Below are 25,761 nucleotides of genomic sequence, written 5' to 3'. Positions count from 1 at the left end.
AACCGACGAAAAAACAGATCAACGGCGCCAGTCGGGGTGGAGGGCAGGTGCTGTGTACAAAAGTTTGACCTAATCCTAAAACCTCAGAATGTTTACCAGTGGCGAGTGAAATCGTATGACCTTGGTCAGAGTGAGATAGATAAGTCATCCCTAAAGGTTGAATGATTAAGAAACAGCTACAAAACTACATTATATGCCGGTAACGCTACCAAAGCCAAATGCCAGTCACCAGTCTTTACATGGCAATGATGGCATTGTACTAAGGGAGTAAACGTGCATAGGTTTACCTGTGTTACTGTTGAAATAAATTACCACTGAGATGTTTCATCATTTTCTATGTCTATGATTCCCTTTTCCTACGAAAGTCTCCGTTGAAATTTTTCTATTGCAAGTGGAGGTGAAAAAGGGATAGATTTATGGCTGTCGAATGCACGGGGGCTAGTAGGGCAGACAGTCTATTTTTAGTGCGTCTCCGTTTTCCCTAGAATCGGTTATGTTTTCAATTCACGTTCCCTCCAAACTTTTCCACTGAGTCTTTCAGTGTTTTTCTAACATAGAGATCTAATCCTGTAGAAAAGGTATGGCTTCTGCATGTAGAGATTAATGTATGTGCTGATGTCGGCAAATTGTATTTCCATCAAAGCCCAACATCATTTTTGTGTCATATTTCCTCAGACTACCTGCATCTCCAGTAACTCCATTGTCTTCCTACCTCCATTTTCCCTCCCCTCCTCGTCATCACTCCTCTCTTTTCTTTCCCTCCCCTTTCATCTCCCTGACCCTCCTTTACATCCACCAGCCGTCCCTGAAAATTCGTCTTTCTTTTCTCTCCCTCCCTTAATGTCGGTCTAATGAGCCTGCCCCCCCTCCTTGCCTCCCCTCCTCTCAACCCTCCCCTACCCCCCCCGTCTCTCTCTCTCTCTCTCTCTCTCTCTCTCTCTCTCTCTCTCACACACACACACACACACACACACACACACACACATTTCCCATTTCCTTCCCTTATAATATCTTCACTTTCATCTTATTTTCCCACTGACTTTCCGTTGCTTATTCAATCTATTCTGTTATACAAAGAGTAAGGTTAAGCCTCTGTTGCCAGGTTACTTTTCATAAACATTTTCTCAATTTTCATTTTTGCTTTGATTTCTTGACTCTGACCCACTTCGCTCCGATAGCGCAAGTTTGTCATTCTTTTTGCTGCCACCAGACGACATTGTTTAGCCTCGAGAGTCCCGTGGTAATGAAGGGGTTAAATAATTATATATCTAACCCCTCCAGTTCTGTGCATCTCTCTTAAGTTGAATATGATCGTCTGGAGGTAACAAGAAACAAATAAAATTGATGTCCCAGTGCTAACGGTTTAACAGGTTCAACAATATTCCATGACATCTCCTTTGCAGTTTATACTTATGACCCCCGGATGTGTTCATTCTATTCAGGGGAGAACATCTGTGGTGAAGAGGGGAGTAACAATATCTATTTATGCCATCCTGCCCCAGAGGTAAATAATATCGTTTTGCAGAAGAAAGAATATGATGGAATGAAAAAGGTCCTGATCGTAAGTAGGTTTATTAACTCTATACCGGTATGTCTGCATCTCAGATGATTTTATTCGTTTTAGGATGGAGTTTTTATAGTGGAGAGGTTATATAAAATCCAAATTTTTCAGCACGTCGATGTGTCTTTTCCAGGCTGAGTAAAATATTTGTCGTCATTTAGAAGTAATAATAACAAAAAAATATATATCCGATACGATGACATCCATTTCAAGTTATCCAATACGTAGTTACTCTTAGAAAATGTTGGGGGTGTGAACTTTCGTTATGCAGAGGTTAAAATTAATCAGTGAGATGAATAAAAATGTTAAGATCTAACTAAAAGTAGATATTGTAATGAGTGCCGTAATTTACATACGCAAATTACAGAAGCTCCCTTACTGAAATGGTTGTTAAGCGTTTCGTCCAGTACACAGCATAAGAATTTGCTGGGAATTCATGAAGCCCTTTATTAATGAAGGTCTTTCCAAGCTGAAAAAAATCACCTGCTAGGTAGCATGAACACAACATAAAAGACTTTAACGTGAAGAGGTTAACGGAGAATCAGACTAATCCTTTCAGTTCGAGAACTTTCCTGTGACTGAATGTAATAGCCAGCAGGTAGCAAGTCTATTAGTATTAAATATTAATATTGATAATAATAATAATAATAATAATAATAATAATAATAATAATAATAATGACAATAATAATAATAATGATAATAATAATAATAATAATAATAATAATAATAATAATAATAATAATAATAATACTATAATAATAATAATAATAATAATAATAATAATAATAATAAAAATAATATAATAATAATAATAATAATGATAATAATAATAATAATCTATCTATCTATTACCAGAAGCCTCAATCCCGTTCGGGGTGGCCACAAACAAATCGCCTCCACGTCGCCTTGTCCCTCGCCATTTCACTGCCCAGCTCCCAACTCACACCCCCCTCTCTCATATACCTCTCCAACCCATCCCTCCATCTCATCCTCGGCCTCCCCCTCCCTCTCCCCTCCTCCACCTCACTCACATACACTCTCTTCGTCAGTCTTTCACCCTCCATCCTCTCCATATGGCCAAACCACTTCAGTGTATTCCTCCTAACGCTTCCTATCGCATCCACATCCACACCACAATGCTCCTTTATATCCTCATTTGTCAGCCTATCTCTCCATGTGACTCCACAAGCTTCTCTTAAATAACTCATTTCCACTGCTCTCACTCTTGACTTGTGTCCTTCCAACAACGTCCAAGCTTCACTTCCATACGTTAGAGTTGGTATCACAATACTATCATGTAATAACTTTTTCACTTCCATGCTCACTTCCCTGTTTCCCATCACTGCTCTCAAGAAACCCGCAACCCCCCCTCCCTGCTGTACCCCCTCAAGCACTTCACCCTCCAAACCTCCATCCTTACTCATCACACTACCCAAGTACTCAAACGTACTCACATTTTCCAATTCCTCACCATTCAACCTCGCTGTACATTCACTGACTTCACCTCTATCAAAGACCATCACTTTACTCTTCCCTACATTCACCTTTAGATTCCGTTACTTACACACTTTCCCAAACTCATCCACCAAGCCCTGCGGCTCCCCTTCGTCTTCACTCAACAACACAGTATCATCTGCAAACAACAGTACAGGGAGTTTCCAAACACTACCCTCTCTCACCAGGGCCACTCCAACATCCACTACCCTACCATGTACCTCTTTTATTACCCCATCCATGTACAGATTGAACAACCATGGAGACATGACACATCCCTGTTTCAACACAACCTTCAAAGAGAAAAATTCACTCAGTTCACTATCCACACACACTGCAGCCTTAGCACCATCATACATACTCTTCATAGCATTCAACAACTTCCCATCTACTCCATAAATTCTTAATACTTTCCACAATCCTTGTCCATCCATCCTGTCATATGCTTTCTCCAAATCCATGAAAGCCGCATACAACTTGTTTCCCTTCTCTAAAATCTTTTCCACTAAAAATCTAAGAATGAATATCTGATCTACACAACCTCTTTCCTTCCTAAAGCCTCCCTGTTCTTCTCCAACTAATTCCTCTGTTCTTTCTCTAACTCTGTCAATAAGTATCCTACCATACACTTTTCCTATTATACTAAGAAGATAAATGCCCCTATGATTACCACACACTTCTTTTTCCCTTTTTCTTTTGTACAAGGGAATTATTATACCTGACTTCCAATCCTCCGGGACTCTACCTTCCTCCCAGGCCAATCTGCACATCTTCCACATCCATTCTACTACTATCTCTCCCCCATGCTTCAGCATTTCACCACACACTCCATCAATTCCAGGGGCTTTCCCCATTTTAACTTTCTTCGTTGCTTCCACAACTTCTAGCCTACTGATTTCTTCCTGTCTTCTCACCTCCCTCCTTCTCCCAGCCATTCCCCAGCCACTTATACTCGCATTACTTCCATCCTCTTTGTTCAGCAATTCCTTAAAGTGTTCTCTCCATCTGTTCACTTTTTCTCCCTTCTCCACTAGTAATCTACCATTTTTATCTTTCACTCCCCTGCTAACTTCACTTCTGCCCTGTCTTACTCTCTTCACCTCTTTCTAGAACATTTTCTTACAATCCCTCCACTTTTCACTCAAATCCCTTCCAAATTCCTCATCCATTCTCTTCTTACTCTCTCTTACTAATCTTTTTACCTCTCTCTTTCTTTCTACATATAACTCTCTCTTCTGTCACTCAACTTCTTCCACGCCCCTATTTCTCATCCATTCATTGTATGCTTTCTTCTTTTGTGCCACAGCCTGTCTCACCTCTTCATTCCACCACGCTGTTCATTGCACCCCCCTCCGTCTTCTCTTCATCCCACACACCACATCACATGCTGCATATATTTCTACTGTGAATATCCTGCACACACCTTCCACGTCCCCCATCTGGTCCAATTCATATTTGCCCAATCGTTCCTCCACTTCTCTCTTATATTCTGCCTTTTTCTCATCCTCTTGTAACCTTTCCACTCTCCTTGCAAATACTCCTTCTTCTTGCCCTTTTCTTCTTCTATTTCTCCATCTTATTTGGATCTTGATTCTGGCCACCACCAAGTAGAGGTCAGAAAGTCCACTCCCCCAGCCTCTATAAGCTCTTGCATCCATTACACATCTTCACATCCTTTCATCCACACACACATAATCAAACATTGCTTTCCTTTCATTCAGTTCACCACCCACCCTTCTCATCACTCGCCATGTATACCTGTGGATCATTTTAAGCCTGAAGAGAGTATTGGCTATCACCAACCCCCTCCCAGCACAAATGTCCACTAACGCACTCCCATTCTCATCTATCTCAGCAGGCACACCGCACTCACCAACTATTCCATCCACCTTCACATTCCCTACTTTACCATTCATATCACCGATCAAAAACACTCTCTCATTCCTTCCAAACTTTTCCATGCACACTTCCACATTTGTCCAGAACTCGTCTCTCACTCTGCTTGCACGATCTTGCATTGGCGCATACATGCACACAATCACCCACATTTGTATTCCAACTTTCAGACTTACCCACACAATCCTTGACCCAACTAATCCATACTCTCTTATGTTCTTCTTCCATCTTTTACTGACAACTATACGCACTCCTTCTTTTGCCCTCTTATTCTCACCTACTCCTGCACATATACCCCATCCATACTCCCATTCTCTCACACTCTCACCTCGCCATTTAGTTTCAGTTACTCCAAATACATCAACTTTCACACCTCAAGCACCTGGACAATCTCTCTCTCTCTTTCACTTCATCATTCGCACCTCTTACATTCCATGTTGCAATTAACATGTCCTTTGTCCGGTCCTTCATTGTTATCTTTTGGTCAGTCCTTATCCGAGGCTTCTTGTTCGTCTTTTTAGTTGTTTTCCGGGGAGGGGCACTAACCCTCCACCAACCCTTTTTGTCGCCTTGTACGACAAGCAGGGATACTGGGGGTGTATTCTTGAAAAAAAAAACCCTTACCCCCAGGGGTAGGGGGGTTTTCAATTATTATAATAATAATCTATCTATCTATAGCCGACGCCCTAATCCCGCAAAGGGTGGCCGCAGACAAAATGCCTCCAAGTCGCTCTTTCACCCACCATTTGACTACCCTCCCCCACGCTCACCCCTCCCCTCCCTCATATACGTCTCAACTCCATCCCCCCACCTTATCCTCTGTCTCCCCCTCCCTCTCCCTCGCTCCGTATCATCTACATATACCCTCTTAGTTAGTCTTTCACTCTCAATCCTCTCCACATGTCCAAACCACCTTAGTGTATTTCTCCTAATTTTCTCAATCACATCCACATCCACCCCACAACGTTCATTCACTTCATCATTCGTCAACCTGTACCTCCATGTCACTCCACATGCTCCTCTCACGTAACTCAGTTCCACTGCTCCTACTCTTGACTTGTTCCCCTCTAGCAAGGTCCACGCCTCGCTTCCATACGTCAGGGTATGGATCACAATACTGTCATGCAGTGACTTCTTACCTTCCATACTCACCTCCCTATTTCTCATCACCGCTTTCAGTGAACCAATAACCTTCCTTCCCTGCTGTACCCTTTCAAGCACTTCATCCCCAAAACTTCCATCCTTACTCATCACACTACCCAAGTACTTGAATCCACTCAAATTCTCCATATCCTCACCATCCAAGCTCACTGTGCATTCTGTGACTTCATTCCTCTCACACACAATAACTTTGTTCTTGTTTACATTAACTTTCAGATTCCTTTTCTTTTACACACTGCCTCAATTTCATTCATCAAACTTGCAGCTCCCATTCATCTTCACCCAACAATACTGTATCATCAGCAAACAGCAACACCTCACCCTCATTCAAAAGAGCCACCCCCAGATCCACTGCCCTACCTTGCATCTTCTTTACAACCCCATCCATGAATATATTAAACAGCCATGGAGACATCACATATTCCTGTTTCAGTCCCACATTTAAATCAAAGGACTCACTCTGTTCACCATCCAATTGCACCGTAGCCCAAGCTCGCTCTTACATACTCTTCACAGCACTCAGCAATTTCCCCTCCACTCTATATATTCTTAATATCTCCACATACCTTGCCTATCTACTCTGTCATATGCATTCTCCAAGTCCTTGAAGGCAGCATACATTTTCTTTCCCTTCTCTAGATACTTCTCCACTAAACATCTTAGAACAAATATCTGATCTACACACCCTTTACCTTTCCTAAATCCCCCTTGTTTTTCTCCAACTAGCTCCTCTGTTATGTGGCTAACCCTATCAATAAGTATTCTGTCATATATTTTTCCAGTCACACTAAGAATGCAAATGCCCCTATGGTTACCACATACTTCTCTCTCCTCTTTTCCTTTGTATAAAGGAACAATTATATCTGATTTCCAGTCCTCTGGAACCCTTCCCTCTTCCCAAGCCAATGTACACAACTTCCATATCCACTCCACAACAATCTCACCCCCATACTTGAGCATTTCACCACACACTCCATCAATTCCTGGGGCCTTTCCCATCTTGATCTTCTTCATTGCTTCAACTACTTCCGCCCTACTGATCTCTTCCTCCCTCCTTTCATCTCTTCTTCTCCCAGCCATACCCCAACCACTTATATCCACACCGCTCGCTCACTCTCTACATTCAACAAATCCTCAAAGTGCTCCTACCATCTCCTCATTTTCTCTCTCTTCTACACCAGCAATATATTATTTCCATCTTTCACTCCCCTACTATTTCCCCATACACAGTCTTATTTTCTTTACCTCCTTCCAAAACAATTTCTTATTCTCCCTCCATTTCACACTCAGATTCCTCTCAAACTCTTCATCCACTCTCTTCTTACTCTCCTTCACCAATCTCTTCACCTCCATTCTCCTGCCCACATATACCTCTCTTCTCTCTCTCACCTTCTCCCCTACCTATACTCGCTAGCTAGTCACTATATGCCCTCTTCTTTTTCTTAGTAGTAGTAGTAGTAGTAGTAGTAGTAGTACAGTAGTAGTAGTAGTTGTAGTAGTAGTAGTAATTGTAGTAGTAGCAGCAGTAGCAATAGAGTTGCTGCTACAACCTGTGCATCTATGCCAGACGCCTTAATCCCGTAAGAGGTGGCTTCAAAAAATTTCCTCCATGTCACCCGGTCCCCAGCCATTTCATTGCCCTGCTCCCAGCTCACACCCCTCTTTCTCATATACCTCTCCACTCCATCCCTCCATCTCATCCTTGGCCTCCCCCTCCCTCTCTTCCCCTCCACCTCATTCACATACCCTCTCCTTTTTAGTCTCTCACTCTCCATCCTCTCCACTGACGGATATTATCAAGGAATCATTTTTCCATCACTGACAAATGACCACATCCTCAAACGAGAAGAAAGGGATCATCTAGCATTACAACTCAGGATGGAAAGCCTTGGTATTATAAATCCAGCAGCCATGGCAGGCTAGGAGCATGGAAATTCACTTTGGCTTACCGAATCCCTGTCACAGAAGATGTGTTGTAACCAAGTTGAGAGGAGTGAAATCAAGCAACAACGGCAGAAAGATATAAGGACAGATAAAGAATGAGCGAACAACAACACAAAAGGTCCAGCTGCAGCACATACCCGAACATCCTACATCAGACCATTGCAGATGAGTTGAAATGGTACAGAAGGTTGGGGGAACAAATTGGCTGACAACCCTGCCTTTCAAGGCAAAAGGATTCCACTTCAACACACAAGAATTTATTGAAGTCATAGCCTTGACATATGGGTTGCCAGTAGAGAATCTACCTCAGGAGTGTGCCTGTGGCACAGTCTTTGATGCAAACCATGCAATGGTTTCCAAGAAGGGAGGCTTTGTGTGCATTCGATGTGATGAAGTACATGACTTCACTGCGATAATGCTACGGGAAGTATGCCATGACGCCACCACAGTGCCAGCTCTGCTCCCTCCAGACGGTGAACACTTCATCCACAGAAAAGCAAACACATCAAATGATGCAAGAGTGGATGTCAGTTTTCGAGGTTTCTGGAGATGTAGGCAAAAGGCTTTCCTCGACATTAGGATATCTGATCCTATGGCAGCATGTCCCGGCGAACTGTCTCAAAGCTGCACACAAGATGCATGAACAAGAAAAAAATGAAAACAGAAACTATCAAGAAACGATCTAACATGTGGACCACGGTTGAACCACTCCCTCTTGTGTCCACAACGTCAGGTGGGATGGGTCCAGAAGAGAAGAGATTCTACTCGAGACTGGCAGATGTTCTATCTGAGAAGAACGCATCAGTCTCTGTTATGGCCTGGATGAGATGTCGACTGTCATTCTACCTCGTGAGCTCTGCACTCCTATGCCTCAGGTGCACAAGATCATTAGCCCTTAGGCCTGTCTCTGGCGGGTATGAATTACGAAACTACTGTGGTTAAAAGTCGCATGGACCAGAAACCCAAATAGATTAATGTCTTTATTGTCACTGTAACGTTAAGGGGAGAAAATAAAGTACTAAAATGGTAATATTTGGTTGGTAACCACGGTCGTTGGCCTGTATGGGACGAACGGATTGTATGATGGTTAGTGTTATCCTTCACATTACAACACCAAATGATGAACTGTATTATGAAGGTTGGTTTTGATTTTCACAGTATAATTCACGTATGAGTGGAGGGGATCTGTATAAAAATAAAATAGTAGTAGCAGCTGCAGTAGTAGATGTAGCCATAAGTTTATCTGGAACATGAACTCTGTGGGATGAAGACTGGAGTTACCCTTCTCCTGCAGTCCACCATCCACCTTCAACGGGATAGAGAAAGTGTTGAGGGACGTCTGTATAATTGGGCACCAGAGCTGTCCAACTATACTGGTGCCACCGTATGAGGGCGTCCCTCTCCAGCACCTGGTAGCAAGTAAAAATACGAAATTCGCCCTCAAAATAAAGGGCTGTGCCGCTATTGGGGGATTCACAAGACACACTTGCAGCTTCATATCCGCCACTGTATATAGATGCGCCGGCCTATTAGCAGTTTCCTGTTCAATTTGGGCTTAGTGCTTCATATTCTGCCTTACCTTAGTACCAAGAGAGAGTGGTAAACAAACACTTTACATTTCCGGTTTGCGCATTCAATACGATCATCATATTTGTCACTTAAACATATTCAATCTCGTAGGACACACTCTCGATTAAATAAAATCTTTTGTTGTTAACTGGAGCATACGAGTACTGCTCGAGCTGTCTCTACTACAAGAATTGATGTTAACAGTAATAACACAGTCGACTTATAACTCAGTCTGCTCAACAAAAAAATCTGGGATTAGAAACAAGACAATACTAAGTTGTGTAGTAGATAGAGGGATATATATATATATATATATATATATATATATATATATATATATATATATATATATATATATATATATATATATATATATTATATATATATATATATGTGTGTGTGTGTGTGTGTGTGTGTGTGTGTGTAATATAAATAATAATAATAGGAAAAGTGTATGGTAGAATACTTATTGACAGAGTTAGAGAAAGAACAGAGAAATTAGTTGGAGAAGAACAGGGAGGCTTTAGGAAGGGAAGAGGTTGTGTAGATCAGATATTCATTCTTAGATCTTTAGTGGAAAAGTTTCTAGAGAAGGGAAAGAAGTTGTATGCGGCTTTCATGGATTTGGAGAAAGCATATGACAGGGTGGATAGACAAGGATTGTGGAAAGTGTTAAGAATATATGGAGTAGATGGGAAGTTGTTGAATGCTATGAAGAGTATGTACGATGGTGCGAAGGCTGCAGTGCGTGTGGATGGTGAACTAAGTGAATTTTTCTCTTTGAAAGTTGGTTTGACACAGAGATGTGTCATGTCTCCATGGTTGTTCAATCTGTACATGGATGGGGTAATAAAAGAGGTACAAGGTAGGGTAGTGGATGTTGGAGTGGCCCTGGTGAGAGAGGATAGTGTTTGGAAACTCCCTGTACTGTTGTTTGCAGATGATACTGTGTTGTTGAGTGAAGACGAAGGGGAGCTGCAAGGCTTGGTGGATGAGTTTGGGAGAGTGTGTAAGAAACGGAATATAAAGGTGAATGTAGGGAAGAGTAAAGTGATGGTCTTTGAGAGAGGTGAAGTCAGTGAATGTACAGCGAGGTTGGATGGTGAGGAATTGGAAAATGTGAGTACGTTTGAGTACTTGGGTAGTGTGATGAGTAAGGATGGAGGTTTGGAGGGTGAAGTGCTTGAAAGGGTACAGCAGGGAAGAAAGGTTGCTGGTTCTTTGAAAGCAGTGATAAGAAACAGGGAAGTGAGCATCGAAGTGAAAAAGTTACTACATGACAGTATTGTGATACCAACTCTAACGTACGGAAGTGAAGCTTGGACGTTGTTGGAAGGACACAAGTCAAGAGTGAGAGCAGTGGAAATGAGTTATTTAAGAGGAGCCTGTGGAGTCACATGGAGAGACAAGCTGACGAATGCAGATATAAAGGAGCGTTGTGGTGTTGATGTGGAAGTGATAGGAAGCGTTATGAGGAACACACTGAGGTGGTTTGGCCATGTGGAGAGGATGGAGGGTGAAAGATTGACGAAGAGAGTATATGTGAGTGAGGGGGAGGGGGAAAGAGGGAGGGGGAGGCCGAGGATGAGATGGAGGGATGGGGTGGAGAGGTATATGAGAGAGGGGGGTGTGAGTTGGGAGCAGGGCAGTGAAATGGCGGGGGACAGGGCGACTTGGAGGCGATTTGTTTGTGGCCACCCCAAACGGGATTGAGGCGTCTGGCAATAGATAGATAGATAGATATGTGTGTGTGTGTGTGTGTGTGTGTGTGTGTGTGTGTGTGTGTGTGTGTGTGTGTGTGTGTGTGTATGTGTGTGTGTGTGTGTGTGTGTGTGTGTGTTGTAGTAGGTGGCGGCGCTCACCATCCACTCTCTCGATGTAGTACTGCTGTCGGGTGTCTGCCCCTTCTCCTCCATCGTTCTTTCCTTCCATCGTCTTCTCTCTTGCCTTCCTCCATTCGTTCCATGTCCTTCTGCCTACGGGTAATTTTACACTCCCTCTTCTGTCTTTTTTTCCTTCATTCTTTCCTCTTCATTCTGCCTGTGGGTGACTCTTCACTGAGTGACAAGCCAAATGGTTTTCTGTACACCAGGAAACGATTTACTGCGCTGGGTGGTAGCCTAACCATATAGCCAAATTTTGGCGCCTGGTGGTTTAGTGGGTAATTATTGCGCCCAATCGGATTGAGCCGGTGAATGTTTATGTCCAAGGGATGGTTGACGTTGATTGCTCATGTAATGTCACTTAGGGATGAGTGAGGCTGGTCACTCTCATTTTAAATGTCGGAACCAACTGCCTAGCCCCGTACTCCTACACTCCTCATGGGGCAACGTAGGATTGGATGATGGATGGATTATATATATATATATATATATATATATATATATATATATATATATATATATATATATATATATATATATATATATATATATATATATATATATATATAGCCTTCATTAAACCCTTCAATCCTAGGGGTGTCTTGTAAATTTAATAAAGTCGTCTAACACAACGAGAACAAAATACAAGTGACATCAGTGTATTGTAAAGGCTAATTACACTCCGCGATGATTAACAGTGATCGATCAACATTGTAACTTCCATCCTCCCTATTGATAACCATCGCATCTTGAAATATTGTCGTATTACTGTGTTCCGTGGTTATATGTTGAGAGTTAGGCTAAACAGGGTACGTGTGCAGAGCAACAAAAATCTCTCTCTCTCTCTCTCTCTCTCTCTCTCTCTCTCTTGAATACCCAGAAAAAAGTGACGTATCATTCTCATAACAGAAGTGGTCATTGGTCAGTAAGTATAAGTTGTACGAACAAGTGTTTTGCGAAGTTCAGAACCTGACACCCTGCACTGATTTCTTTATATGAAAATTGTTCTCACACTGATTTTTAGAAAGAGCTTGTTAACGTAGGCTGATGGTTAAAGATGTTCTTAAAAAAAATAATAATACTTCCTCTCCTCCAAATGCTGATGAAGCGGAAGACTAAGGGAAACTACGATACGTAAGAGCACTTAGAAAGACCATACCTCTACCAAGTTAGCACCAACCCAGCTTTTGACCGCGACCGTTGACATTTTTGCTAAAAAAATTAGTTATTCTTCTAAGTGCTTTCAGTCACTACTCAGACTTGGTGCACTTCCGTATGACAGTTGTTCCGTAATACTGTTAACAGACAGACAATGAGAAAGTCAGACAAAAACAGTGCCAAAAAGATAACCTCAGTGAACACATTTTTCTCTCTACGCTTGAGAGTAATCTTGTACATGTGTTTGTTTGTTTGCTTGACTGCACAAACGCATTTTTTTTTTTACACATCATGTTATATTCTGACTCAGCATTTCTAGTTGGGTTTATGGAAAACAGCTTAAAGATCCTAGTTGTTCACCAGAATTGATGGAATGAAGATACAAGCCACGAAGACGACAACGCAGAAAGCTCAATTTTGGAAAAACCTTAACATTGTATAAGGAACAGAAAAAAAGGGACATATGTAACAATTTGTAGAGATGTATTGAGCAAAGAACAAATAGTCCACATCCACAGCCTGTAGTAGTCCATTCCTATCTAGTCAACCTTTCCCTTCAGTGACATATTTCCTATCATATTCTTCCTGACTTCTGAGCATTTTATTTAACGAAGGATATTTCAAAACTGAGGGGATCGGTGCAGTCTTCAGTAACCTTTTCAGTGGAAAAAGCTGCATAAAATCACCTGGTTATGGCAGGAATGAAAAATGAAAATGTCATAGCACTGAAGGAATTAAAAGACAACGGAGCCAAACTCTGGACCAAGACTCACCTATAGTTCATTTTAACATCATCCACGTCATTACAGTCTTCTAAACATTCCTGGTAGGGGTCGGCCACTTATGCACTCCTTCACCTCCTTGTCTGCTGTGTCCTCCTCCTGCACGCCCAGTTCTAATTTATATCTCGATCCACATCGTCTTCGACCATCTCCCTCATCGGTCGAATTATCACACCCAAATTTTAATTTTGCTTTCTTTCTCTTACCCTCTGCAGGCACTATGCCATTTACCGTATCTCTGTCGGCAGTTTTTAATCCTCTACACCACCGACATGGCGAACAGACAAGTCGACGCTGCGCTCCTCTTTGGCCGTCTTTAGTGTATTACTCCTGCTCACAGTGACTCCTGCTGATGTCAGGCAATCATTTTCAGCTGATAGTGAGCAACACTAGTCTGAGAGTGATAATATCACCATTACCCTTCAATGGTCGGAACAAATCTATCTTTACATTCCAGCTGACGCCAAAGCGTTCTTATTAATTTCACTCACAGGAGCCTACAAGTGTTGATCTGTTGACTACAACAGGTTGACCTCGGTCTGGATATTTTTTTTGCCGGTAACAAAAATTAAATATAAAATGCTGTATCCAATTTGAGGTGACAGTTATTTTCCGTAACCACTTCTTGCGTAGGAGGAAAATGTGAGTTTGTCTATTTTGGTTACCTAAAGACAAATTGATTTTCCCCCCTGTGGCGGGGGGGACACAATCTGGCCGCACTATGGGGTGTTACTACTACTCTGCGGCCAGGTTGTGTTAGGAAGAATACTGCCACCGTGTTCCCTGCATGTCGTAAAAGGCGACTAAAAGAGGCGGGGTGAGGGGACTAGGGACCCCCTCCTCTGTTTTTAGTTCCTAAAAAGAGACAGGCCAGAGAAAGGGATGGGAGATTGAGTTATCCCCGTACCCTGAAGATTGGGTCTATGAATGTGCGTGGATGTAGTGCGATCGAGGCTAAAAGAGAGGAGATTGGATGAATGTTTGTGGATGTTTTAGCTTTGAGTGAAACGAAGATGAAAGGGAAGGGTGAGTCTATGTTTGGAAGTGTAAATGGAAGATTGTCAGGTGTTGATAGACGAGGGGCAAGAGGTGTGGCCTTGTTAGTGAGTCCGGAAGAACAGCAGTGTGTGATTGAGTGGAAGGAGGTGTCATCGAGACTGATGTGGGTGAAAGCGAAATTTGAACGTGAGTTGTGGCTGTTTGTGAGTGCACATGGGCCTGGTAGTGAAAGGGATGAAGAGAGGGAGTCTTTCTGAAATGATGTTGATGAGTGTCTGCAGAGGTTTGGAGCGAATGTGAATGTGGTAATGATGCGAGATCTGAATGCTAGAGTGGGAAAAGTAGCAGCTGAAAGTGTAGTTGGTATGCATGGTGTGCCTGGAAGAAATGAAAATGGGGAACGAATGATAGGGATGTGTGTTGAGCGAGAGATGGTGATTGGAAATACGCTGTTCGAGAAGAAAGATATTTATAAGTATACATGGGTGAGACAGGAGGGTGGAATGGTTGTGGATAAAGCATTGATGGACTATGTGGGTGTGTCTAGGAATGTAATAGGAAGATTGTTGGATGTGAGAGTTCTGAGAGGGGAGGGTGGAGGTATGTCTAAGCACTACCTGGTGGAGGGAAAGTTAAGAGTAGGTAAGAGATGGGTGAGAGCTAGGAGGGTTAGGTGTGGCAGGAAGGTTTTGAAAGTGAGTGAGTTGGATAAAAGACAGAAAATGATAGAGTATCAGGAGAAACTGAAAGATGAGTGGAACGCAGTGAAAGATCAGGAAAATGGCAATGTGTAGGAGCAATGGCAGTTGTTTAAGAGTGCTGTGGTGGGGCATGCAGAAGAGGTGTGTGGTGTGAGACGTGTGGGTGGTGGTGTAAGAAAAGGAAGTGAATGGTGGTGTGAGGAAGTAAGTATGGCTGTGGCTGAGAAGAGACGTGCATATGAAGTGTGGCTGCAGAGGAAGGATGAGGTGTCATATGAGAGGTATAAGGAAAAGAGGAATAGGGCGAGAAGGGCTGTGCGTAATGCTAAAATGGTAGCAGATGAGAGTTGGGGTAGGCGGCTGACTGAGAATTTTCAACAGAATAAGAAAATGTTCTGGAAGGAAGTTAAAAGGGTGTGAAAGGGAGAGTCTGGGAAGGAAGAATTAGTAAAAGCAGAGGATGGAAGGATGTTAATTGACATGGATGCAGTAAGGAAGAGATGCACAGAGTATTTTGAAAGATTGTTAAATGTAAAGGAGGAAAGGGTGGCTGAGATTGTGGCGGATGGAAGGGTGCAATGAATAAATGTGTTGGGAGAGTTGAATGATTCGCTGATCACGAAGGAGGAAGTGGAGAAGGCAGTAAAGGAGATGAAAACAGGGAAAACTTCAGGTATGGATAGGTATGCTGTGGAATGCCTGAAGGGTGGTGGAGTGACTATTGTTGACTGGTTAATAAGACTGTTGAATGTGTGCTTTGTGAAAGGTATGGTGCCAGTTGACTGGGCTAGTGCTTGTGTGGTCCCGTTGTCAGGACTCCATATTATAATTACAAATCATAATAGATAGATAGATAAATAGATAGATAGACAGACAGATAGAAGCAGCAAGTCAGATGATGAGAAGGTATTGTGTCTGCGAGAATCGAGCAATGCTAAACATGCTTACACACTCTAATGCTTGATAGGCACACGACAGCACCTCGTGACAATGCTAAACATGCTTACACACTCTAATGCTTGATAGGCACACGACAGCACCTCGTGACGATACACACACATACACACATACTCACACACAGGCTTCTAGAAGATTTCAACAACAGTGCAACACACGTGACACGACCCCTGCTACACCAGAATTTAGGAAGCAGAGCTGAGAAGGAGGCTAGCATTAGAACCGACAGGTAGAGGAGAGAGTGAACAAGAAGAGGGGTCCAATTAGACTTACTTAGTGTATTCAGTCTCTGTAATACATACACTGCTCAACTTAAGATTTTCTCTAAAGATAATAAATCAAGATAAACTCCCTGTATTAATCTTTAACTCCTACTACAAGAATCGAGAGTCACATTTGGTTGGCAGCGGAAGTACGGACCTCGTCTATGAATCAACAGTGAATTTCTACAAAAGCAGGCGAGACTCTACAAGATTAGCTTCAGTTCTACAATGAATTCCTACAAAATACAGCCTACAAGTCTATGAGCCTACAAGTCTACAAAACAACTCTATAATCTTCAGGTAACTTCAAGCAGCAGCAAGAAGAATAAAAAACAAAGCAAGTAAAGAAAAAGAAAGACCAAAGCAACAAGCACACAAAACCCCAACAATCTCTCCCGCCTAACTCCATCGCTGACGCAGAGGTCAAGACACACAGCAAAACACCAGAGCCACATTTATAACGCATCTTACTCACCTTTCTTCACCCAAGTTACCCATCGCTACTCATTCACTCACCACAGCTACCAGTGTGGGAAGTCAACGTCATCATGCATGCTTGCTGAGACGACAACACGTCAATCAACCCGTGAAGGGCAACGCTATCACCACGTGCAACACCACTCACACCATTTCCACCATGGTAAAAATTAGTGAGTTACATAGTTACTTCATTTATACGATACACAGTGATAGACAAAAAACTTCTGCACAAACATATAAAACCTGCTGTATAATTACAACTTACATACATATATCTACTTCAATTCTCTACATAATTCAATCATTAAATACTTGCACCAACAATAAATATTCTACACTGTATATATTCATTCATTTATTATAGCATTTATTTACTACCAACGAGTGTTACCATTTATACATACATAAAATACGTGTTTCATACATACAGCTATACATTATTACATCTACAAAGTAATAAAGAAAATATACCATCACAGTTACTCAGTGAGCGATTAAAAGAACTGTACAGTATTAAACATTTATTAATTAAAGCTGCCTAGTGGAAACAGATAAATTAAGTTACAAGAAAAAAAAATGGCCAACACAAATGATGTTAGCAAGAATGAACATCTTCAACACAATCGTGAAGACAAAGATTTCCACACAGTGCTGACACATATATTGCCCACGATAGGTACAAGTGAACAACAAGTCAGTGTATATAGTTAATACTGTATATAGTGTATATAGTTAATACTGTATATATATTTTTTATATAAAATAACAAAATATGGGGCTATATAATATCATTTTCAATAATATCTGTGCAATATAAACTAAACCTTAAAAAAGGGTCCCAAGGGAATTAGCCAGCAATTATGCAACCTCGAACAACACCGAAAAAGCGTAGACAAACGAAGAAAAACAAACTGTAGAAAATCAATACATCCAAAAAAAAAAAAAAACAATACAGTACGATCACATAAAGAAATGAAAATACGCGTGTTACTACAAATGCCAAAATACCACATAAACTTCTATAAGTGAATGAAAAAGCAAATTGTTGTCTCCACAAGCTAGTGGCATGGCACATCATCGACCACAGCATGACCGGATTCAGTGTCAGGACTGCAATTATTACAATTATGTAACTACAAACGATATGTAACTACAAACAATATGTAACAATTATGTAACAGTTGCATTAACAAGCTGTAACTTTTATGTAACTTTAACTACAATTATAAGGCCAACACAATTATGTAACAGTTGCATTAACAAAATGTAACTACAATTATAAGGCCAACACAATTATGTAACAGTTGCATTACCAAAATGTAACTACAATTATAAGGCCAACACAATTATGTAACAGTTGCATTAACAAGATGTAACTTTTTGTAACTTTAACTACAATTATAAGGCCAACACAATTACGTAACAGTTGTATTAACAAAATGTAACTACATATATAAGGCCAACACAATTATGCGTTACCATAATATTATGTAACAATTCATAAAATATTACAATTATGTATTACTACAATGTTCCTACAATGTAACAATTACAATACAATTATGTAACAATTCACAATGTTACAATTATGTATTACCACAATGTTACTACAATATTATGTAAAATCAAACAATTTTACCACAATTCTGTATTACCAGAATCATCATAAAAGTTAGGTGAAATCTTAGACATTACTAAAGGGATAACTCATTATGTAATGTAATAACCTAGCAGTATTACCATTGGATAATTATATGCGTATGTCTGTTATACATACACATCTTACAAAATGTCATACAACAACCATTGCATTTATTCAAATATGTATACAACTTGTTTAAAATGTAATATTACTGGATCAGTACAATATTAACATGAATATTTTATGTATACAATATTATAATAAATATTATGTACTAATAGATTACCATATGTCAATGATGATTGCTGTCGGAGGACCTCCAGTATGTGGCCGAGCAGTGTTAGGACTCCATATTATAATTACAAATCATAATAGATAGATAGATAAATAGATAGATAGACAGACAGATAGAAGCAGCAAGTCAGATGATGAGAAGGTATTGTGTCTGCGAGAATCGAGCAATCCTAAACATGCTTACACACTCTAATGCTTGATAGGCACACGACAGCGCCTCGTGACCATACACACATATACACACATACTCACACACAGGCTTCTAGAACATTTCAACAACAGTGTAACACACGTGACACGACCCCTGCCACACCAGAATTTGGGAAGCAGAGCTGAGAAGGAGGCTAGCATTAGAACCGACAGGTAGTGGAGAGAGTGAACAAGAAGAGGGGTCCAACTAGACTTACTTAGTGTATTCAGTCTCTGTAATACATACACTGCTCAACTTAAAATTTTCTCTGAAGATAATAAATCAAGATAAACTCCCTGTATTCATCTTTAACTCCTACTACAAGAATCGAGAGTTATACCGTTGTATAAAGGCAAGGGTGATAAGTATGAATGTACTAGCTTTAGGGGTATAAGTCTGTTGAGTGTTGTAGGTAAGGTGTATGGTAGAGTGTTAATTATGAGAGTTAGAGATGGTACAGAGGGAGTGATTGGTGATGAGCAGTGTGGCTTTAGGAGAGAGAGGGGATGCGTGGATCAGCTATTCGCTGTGAGACAAGTATGTGAAAAGTATTGAGCGAAAGGCAAGGATGTGTTTTTGGGCATTCATGGATTTAGAGAAAGCGTATGATAGAACTGATAGGGAGGCTTTGTGGACTGTTTTAAGATTGTATGGACTTGATGGTAGGTTACTAAAAGGGGTGAAAAGTTTTTATGTAAATAGTAGAGCGTGTGTAAGAGTGACGAATGCTGTGAGTGATTGGTTTTCCGGGAGAGTGGGGCTGCGACAGGGATGTGTCATGTCGCCTTGGTTGTTTAATATTTACATAGATGGTGTTGTAAGGGAGGTGAATGCAAGAGTTTTAGGTGGAGGTCTGAGTCTGGTGAATGTTGATGGTGGTGAGTGGAATCTGAAGCAGCTGCTGTTTGCAGATGATACTGCACTGGTGGCTGATTCAGAGGAGAGATTGAGACAGTTGGTAGAGGAGTTTGGATGGGTGTGTGAAAGGAGGAAGTTGAAAGTAAATGTGAATATGAGTAAAGTGATGAAGTGTACGAGGTTAGTAGATGGTAGGGGGATGAATATAGTTTTGAATGGTGAGTTGCTTGAGAAGGTAGAGTGTTTCAAATATTTAGGATCACATGTTGCTGTGGATGGAAGAATAGATGCAGAAGTGAAGTTTAGAATGAATGAAGTAGGTAAGGTGCTGGGAGGAATGAAAAAAGTGTTTAGATGTCGTTCGCTTAGAATGGATGTAAAGAGAAGGCTGTATGAGGGTGTTGTGGTACCGACTGCGTTATATGGGGCTGAAACATGGAATATAGGTGTAGCTTAGAGGAGAAGTTTGAATGTAATGGAGATGAGGTGTCTGAGAAGTATGTGTGGAGTGACGCGTATGGATCGAGTGCGAAATGATAAAGTGCGAAGGAGAACTGGAGTTGTTCGGGAGATGGCTGGTAGAGTTGAGCAGAGGGTGTTGCAATGGTTTGGGCATATGGAGAGAATGGATAATGAGCGATTGGTGAAAAAGATAACTAGATCTGATGTGAAAGGTGTAAGGCTGAGAGGGAGACCACGAATAGGATGGATGGACAGTGTGAGGAGAGCGCTGGATGCGAGAGGGATGTCTGTTGAGCAAGGAAGAGTGGCTGTGCGTGACAGAAATAAATGGAGAGAAATTGTTAATGAACAAATGATGACGCAGCCCTAAGGGGATATTCTCCCGTATTTGGTCTGATCAGCTAGTCAGGTCAGGTGCGGGTAGGGGGATGGGTCTATTATGATGTGGCAGGGGTAAACCAGCTCCATCCATCCTATTCGTGCTGTTGGGCCCTGCTGCGGATGTCACTGATTGCACTGCGCAGTTGACCCTTGTGCGGTGTGGATCTGGTCCTTCTCCACTTTGGCGCTAAGATGCGAATGAATGTGTTCGAATTGATGAGTAAATGGGGAGTGTGTCGTCCTGTCTCGGCTACCTCCCTTTCCTTGGGAAGCAGCCTAGGTATATAGACAGATAGATAGAATGAGGACACTCTAACAATTAAAGGATTAACCCGCCCCATCCCGTCGACGTATGGGTACGTTGCAACGATTTGCATTTGCCAGTCCCGGCGACGTACCAGTACGTCGTGCAATTACAAGGTCCCTAATTTGCACAATTTTCAATTTTCGCACGTGATTTTTCGTATGTATACACGGGACACCTTCCTCTATTCCTGTACAAGATACCAAGCAGGGACAATGCCTTACACTGCATAACCTCCCCCCTCCCCCCCTCACGACATTGTCTTGGCAAAGGACCTGTTACCAGTGACCTGGCTAGTAAAGTTATTCAGGGCCAGAGTTATTCCCCAATCGATGACAATGTGGAGGACAATGTTTACATAGCATTAGAAGAATAAACAGCCAGAAATAATGATCAGGTAGTGTGGCAAAAATAGGTCAGGTATGGTGATTAGTTAGTGAGTGAAACAATGCTTATAATGCCTTTATTACTGCTTGAAAACCAATATACTGTCATACTACATATACATTCGTACCAAGTAAATAAATAAATACCGTTTATGAGTGGATAAAATAGTTACCCTCCAATAGAACTCGTTTTCTTTGGTGCCAGCTTGTTAGAAAACCCACTCAGATAAGGAGGAACTCCTACCTGGATTGGGCACTTTAAACCTCAGGTGAGCGATTTCTCTATGAATTTTCGATGTTTCTCACCAAAAGCGAAGGTTTTAGCCAAAAAAAAAAAATTCGAAAATATCTCGGGACTGGGGGATGTCGGAGGTGCGGAAAACCTCGGGACGTGACGGGTTAATTAAAGAGCTAAGCCTTCCATACAGTTTGTAAAGACTCTTCAAAGCTGAATAAAATCGTCTTAAGATAACATGGTGGCAATAAATGCTGTAGATCGTGATCAGACTGGCAGGGTTAACATTTCACTCATTTTACCCCTTTCCTCCAAGTCTTTTACAGTTGCATGCAGAGTTAGAAAAATATTCATATATTAACTATTTGCTCTGCAAAAGCCCAGAAGGCTAAGTACTGTCAAAATAACGTTCATTCATATGGAACTCATTAAATAAACGCTGGCTGCAGTTCTCTGTCTGAGCACGCAAGGTGAGCGAGAACCCTATACTTCAGTTTTGTAGATAAAATTCTTTCCCCATATGGCTTACTGATTTCCATTTTCAAGGAGCACCAAAACTTTTCTTCTTAACATAATGGACCAGTCGTGGCGTTTCATACCATCCTGAAATTATCATGGAAATTGCCTTCTAGTGGTACCAGTCTTTCTCCTTCCCCCACCTCAAGAGCAAATATACCCGAAAAACGCTCAAAACATTTCCGTTATGCAAAAACGTCCCGCAAAGACCTCATTCCTAACTGAGATAAAATGGCTGCCAATAAAAGCTACAATGTAATTTGAATAGCATCTAGTGACTTTCAAAGTCCTTTTTTACTCGCAAACCCAAATATCTTGCCGAATTACTAACATCTGCATTGGCAAAGCCAGCGTAACATTGCGAAGTGATAATCCATTTCATCTTGAGACGCTAAGAGTTATTCATGAGCCATCTTTCTTTGATTGGTCGTTTTCCTATGTAACCTCAAAGTCGTATAACAGACCGCCGCTATCCGTGAGATAGATCCCTTTTGGAGTCAGGGGAGTTCAAAACTTTTCTCTTTTCCTGAAGCTACAATCTCGCAAGTGGTGTAGTGTTGGATGATAATAAGGGTTAGTTGCTGTCACGTCTTCAAACAGTGTTTGTGTTGTATTGAATAATCACAATTCCCGTAACTGTTACTGTGCAAATGTGCTTTGAGTGATCGTGAATTACTAAGGGAAATTTGGCGTTTTTGAGACAAAAGACAACCTCATTATTGTTATCATTATCTTTTTCTTGCCCTAATCCATATTTCCACACTATCCAGTCGCACAATAAAGTCTCTTTCTCTCTCTCTCTCTCTCTCTTATTCCTTTCTGTTCTAACTCATCATTAGGTGGGGAAAAAGGTCAGGATGTTGAAAGCCATAAAAGATTGTAACGATATTTGTCGTCCATAATGGAAACTCCACTATGCTATTATAGCTAGCGCCATGGAATTTCATTCAGCTGATATTGAGTGATAGAGTGCGGCAACACTTGCTGCAAGCATTTGATCGACAATAGGCAACGAAGCTCAATGGTTCGTTAAACCTTCGGACTGGAATACTTCAGCAGGTATAACTCTGTGTTTCGTTTCATCTTGTCGATGACATGATTCGGACAAGTATGGCTGGACACTTAGGAGTCTAAGTGAGCTAACAACATTAAACACATTAAACCTTTGGTAAATGTGAAGCTCTCACATGTCACCAGTCCTTTGTAAAACGGGGCAGAAAGGTCATAGTGTTGACGATGTTAATGATGTAGGTAACAACGTTGAACTCAGCAACGTATTAGTCAAAAATATTCTCTTTCTCAACAGTTCTCTGTACAACGGAGCAAATACTAACACCAACTGCATGATACCATACTTTCTTGGAACGCCGTCCACTTATACACATTCCAGCATTTCCTCTCATATCACATCCGCCGTGGAGCTCTTCGATTGTCATACTCATTCTGGGTCGAATTTGTCTTCTCGGACGACTCCTATTCTCTTCCTACAGTCGTGCTCCTGTGGGCCTAAGGGGATCCTAAGCCTCACAGTTTCGATGAATAGTTAAACAAATAATCTGTTCCCTAAAATCTTTAAAGTCCGATCCCAGACTGAAGCAGGGAAATTTTGATTTTTTTTTCTTTATTTAAAGAAAACTCTACAGATCTTACGAAAGACCCACTAGCATATACTCATTACATTCTAGTTAGTTTCATTACATAAGTTCATAGTGAAACAGCCTAAGCACGTATTCGATTTGGACAGCGGGTATCAGCACAGGAGTAATGAGATGTGGTATGGGACACGTAGGAGGACTGCTGGGCATCAGGGACTGAACCGGTCTTCACACACACACACACACACATATATATATATATAACACTCTCTCTCTATCTCTCTATCTCCATAGAGAGAGAGAGAGAGAGAGAGAGACAGACAGACAGACAGACAGATCTTTTCCATGTGACGTCACGAATCATGTGAGTTTTGTTTACGTCGCCACACTGGACGGCAAATTATCGGTAGTTTAGAGAGAGAGAATTGCAGATTCCACAATGGTATTCCATTGCTGTGCCTTCGACTGTTAGCCAAGGCAGAAAACTGGAAGTGAGGTACACTTCTACCGGTTTTCAGCCAATGAGGAAAAGCGACATAAGTGGATAGGTGCAGTGAAAAGGGTAAATTGGCAGCCGACGGCCTACACCTGGCTTTGTAGCAGGCATTTTATATCAGGTGAGCCGATGATTTGTGAGTAGATCTATCTATCTATCTATAGCTCGACGCCCTAATCCCGCAAAGGGTGGCCGCAGACAAAACGCCTCCAGGTCACTCTGTCACACACCATTTGACTCCCCTCCCCCCAACTCACCCCCCCCTCCCTCATATACCTCTCAACTCCATCCCTCCACCTCATCCTCGGTCTACCCCTCCCTCTCCCTCCCTCCACCTCACCTACATACACCCTCTTAGTCAGTCTTTCATTCTCCATCCTCTCCACATGTCCAAACCACCTCTGTGTATTTCTCCTAATCTTTTCAACCACATCCACATCTACCCCACAACGTTCCTTCACTTCTTCATTCGTCAACCTGTCCCTCCACGTCACTCCACATGCTCCTCTCAAGTAACTCATTTCCACTGCTCTCACTCTTGACTTGTTCCCTTCTTGCAAGGTCCACGCCTCGCTTCCATACGTCAGGGTAGGGATCACAATACCATCATGCAGTGACTTCTTAACTTCCATACTCACCTCCCTATTTCTCATCACTGCTTTCAGTGTACCAACAACCTTCCTTCCCTGCTGTACCCTTTCATTTACTTCATCCCCCAAAGTTCCATCCTTACTCATCACACTACCCAAGTACTTGAATGCACTCACATTCTCCATATCCTCACCATCCAACCTCACTGCACACTCTGTGACTTCATTCCTCTCAGACACCGTAACTTTACTTTTGTTTACATTAACTTTCAGCTTCCTCCTCCTACACACTGTCCCAAATTCATTCACCAAACCTTGCAACTCCCATTCATCTTCACTCAACAATACTGTATCATCAGCAAACAGCAACACCGGAAGCTTCCAAATCTCACCCTCATTCATTAGGGCCACCCCCACATCCACTGTCCTACCTTGAACCTCCTTTACAACCCCATCCATATATATATTAAACAGCCATGGAGACATTACACACCCCTGTTTCAGTCCCACATTGAGATCAAAGAACTCACTCAGCTCACCATCCACTCGCACCGTAGCCCTAGCTCCCTCATACATGCTCTTCATAGCACTCAACAATTTCCCCTCCACTCCATATATTCTTAATACCTTCCACATACCTTGCCTATCTATTCTGTCATAAGCTTTCTCCAAGTCCATGAAGGCAGCATACACTTTCCTTCCCTTCTCTAGATACTTCTCCACTAAACACCTTAGAACAAATATCTGATCTACACACCCTTTTCCCTTCCTAAATCCCCCTTGTTCTTCTCCAACTAGCTCCTCTGTCATATGCCTAACCCTATCAATGAGTATTCTACCATATATTTTACCAGTCACACTAAGAAGGCAAATACCCCTATGGTTACAACATACTTCTCTCTCCCCTTTTCTTTTGTACAGAGGAACAATTATACCTGATTTCCAGTCCTCTGGAACCCTTC

This window comes from Coenobita brevimanus, chromosome 101 (assembly GCF_032717465.1).
Source record: "Coenobita brevimanus isolate Jiangsu-jjx chromosome 101, ASM3271746v2, whole genome shotgun sequence".
Lineage (NCBI taxonomy): Eukaryota > Metazoa > Arthropoda > Malacostraca > Decapoda > Coenobitidae > Coenobita > Coenobita brevimanus.
This window is presented reverse-complemented; position numbering follows the sequence as displayed.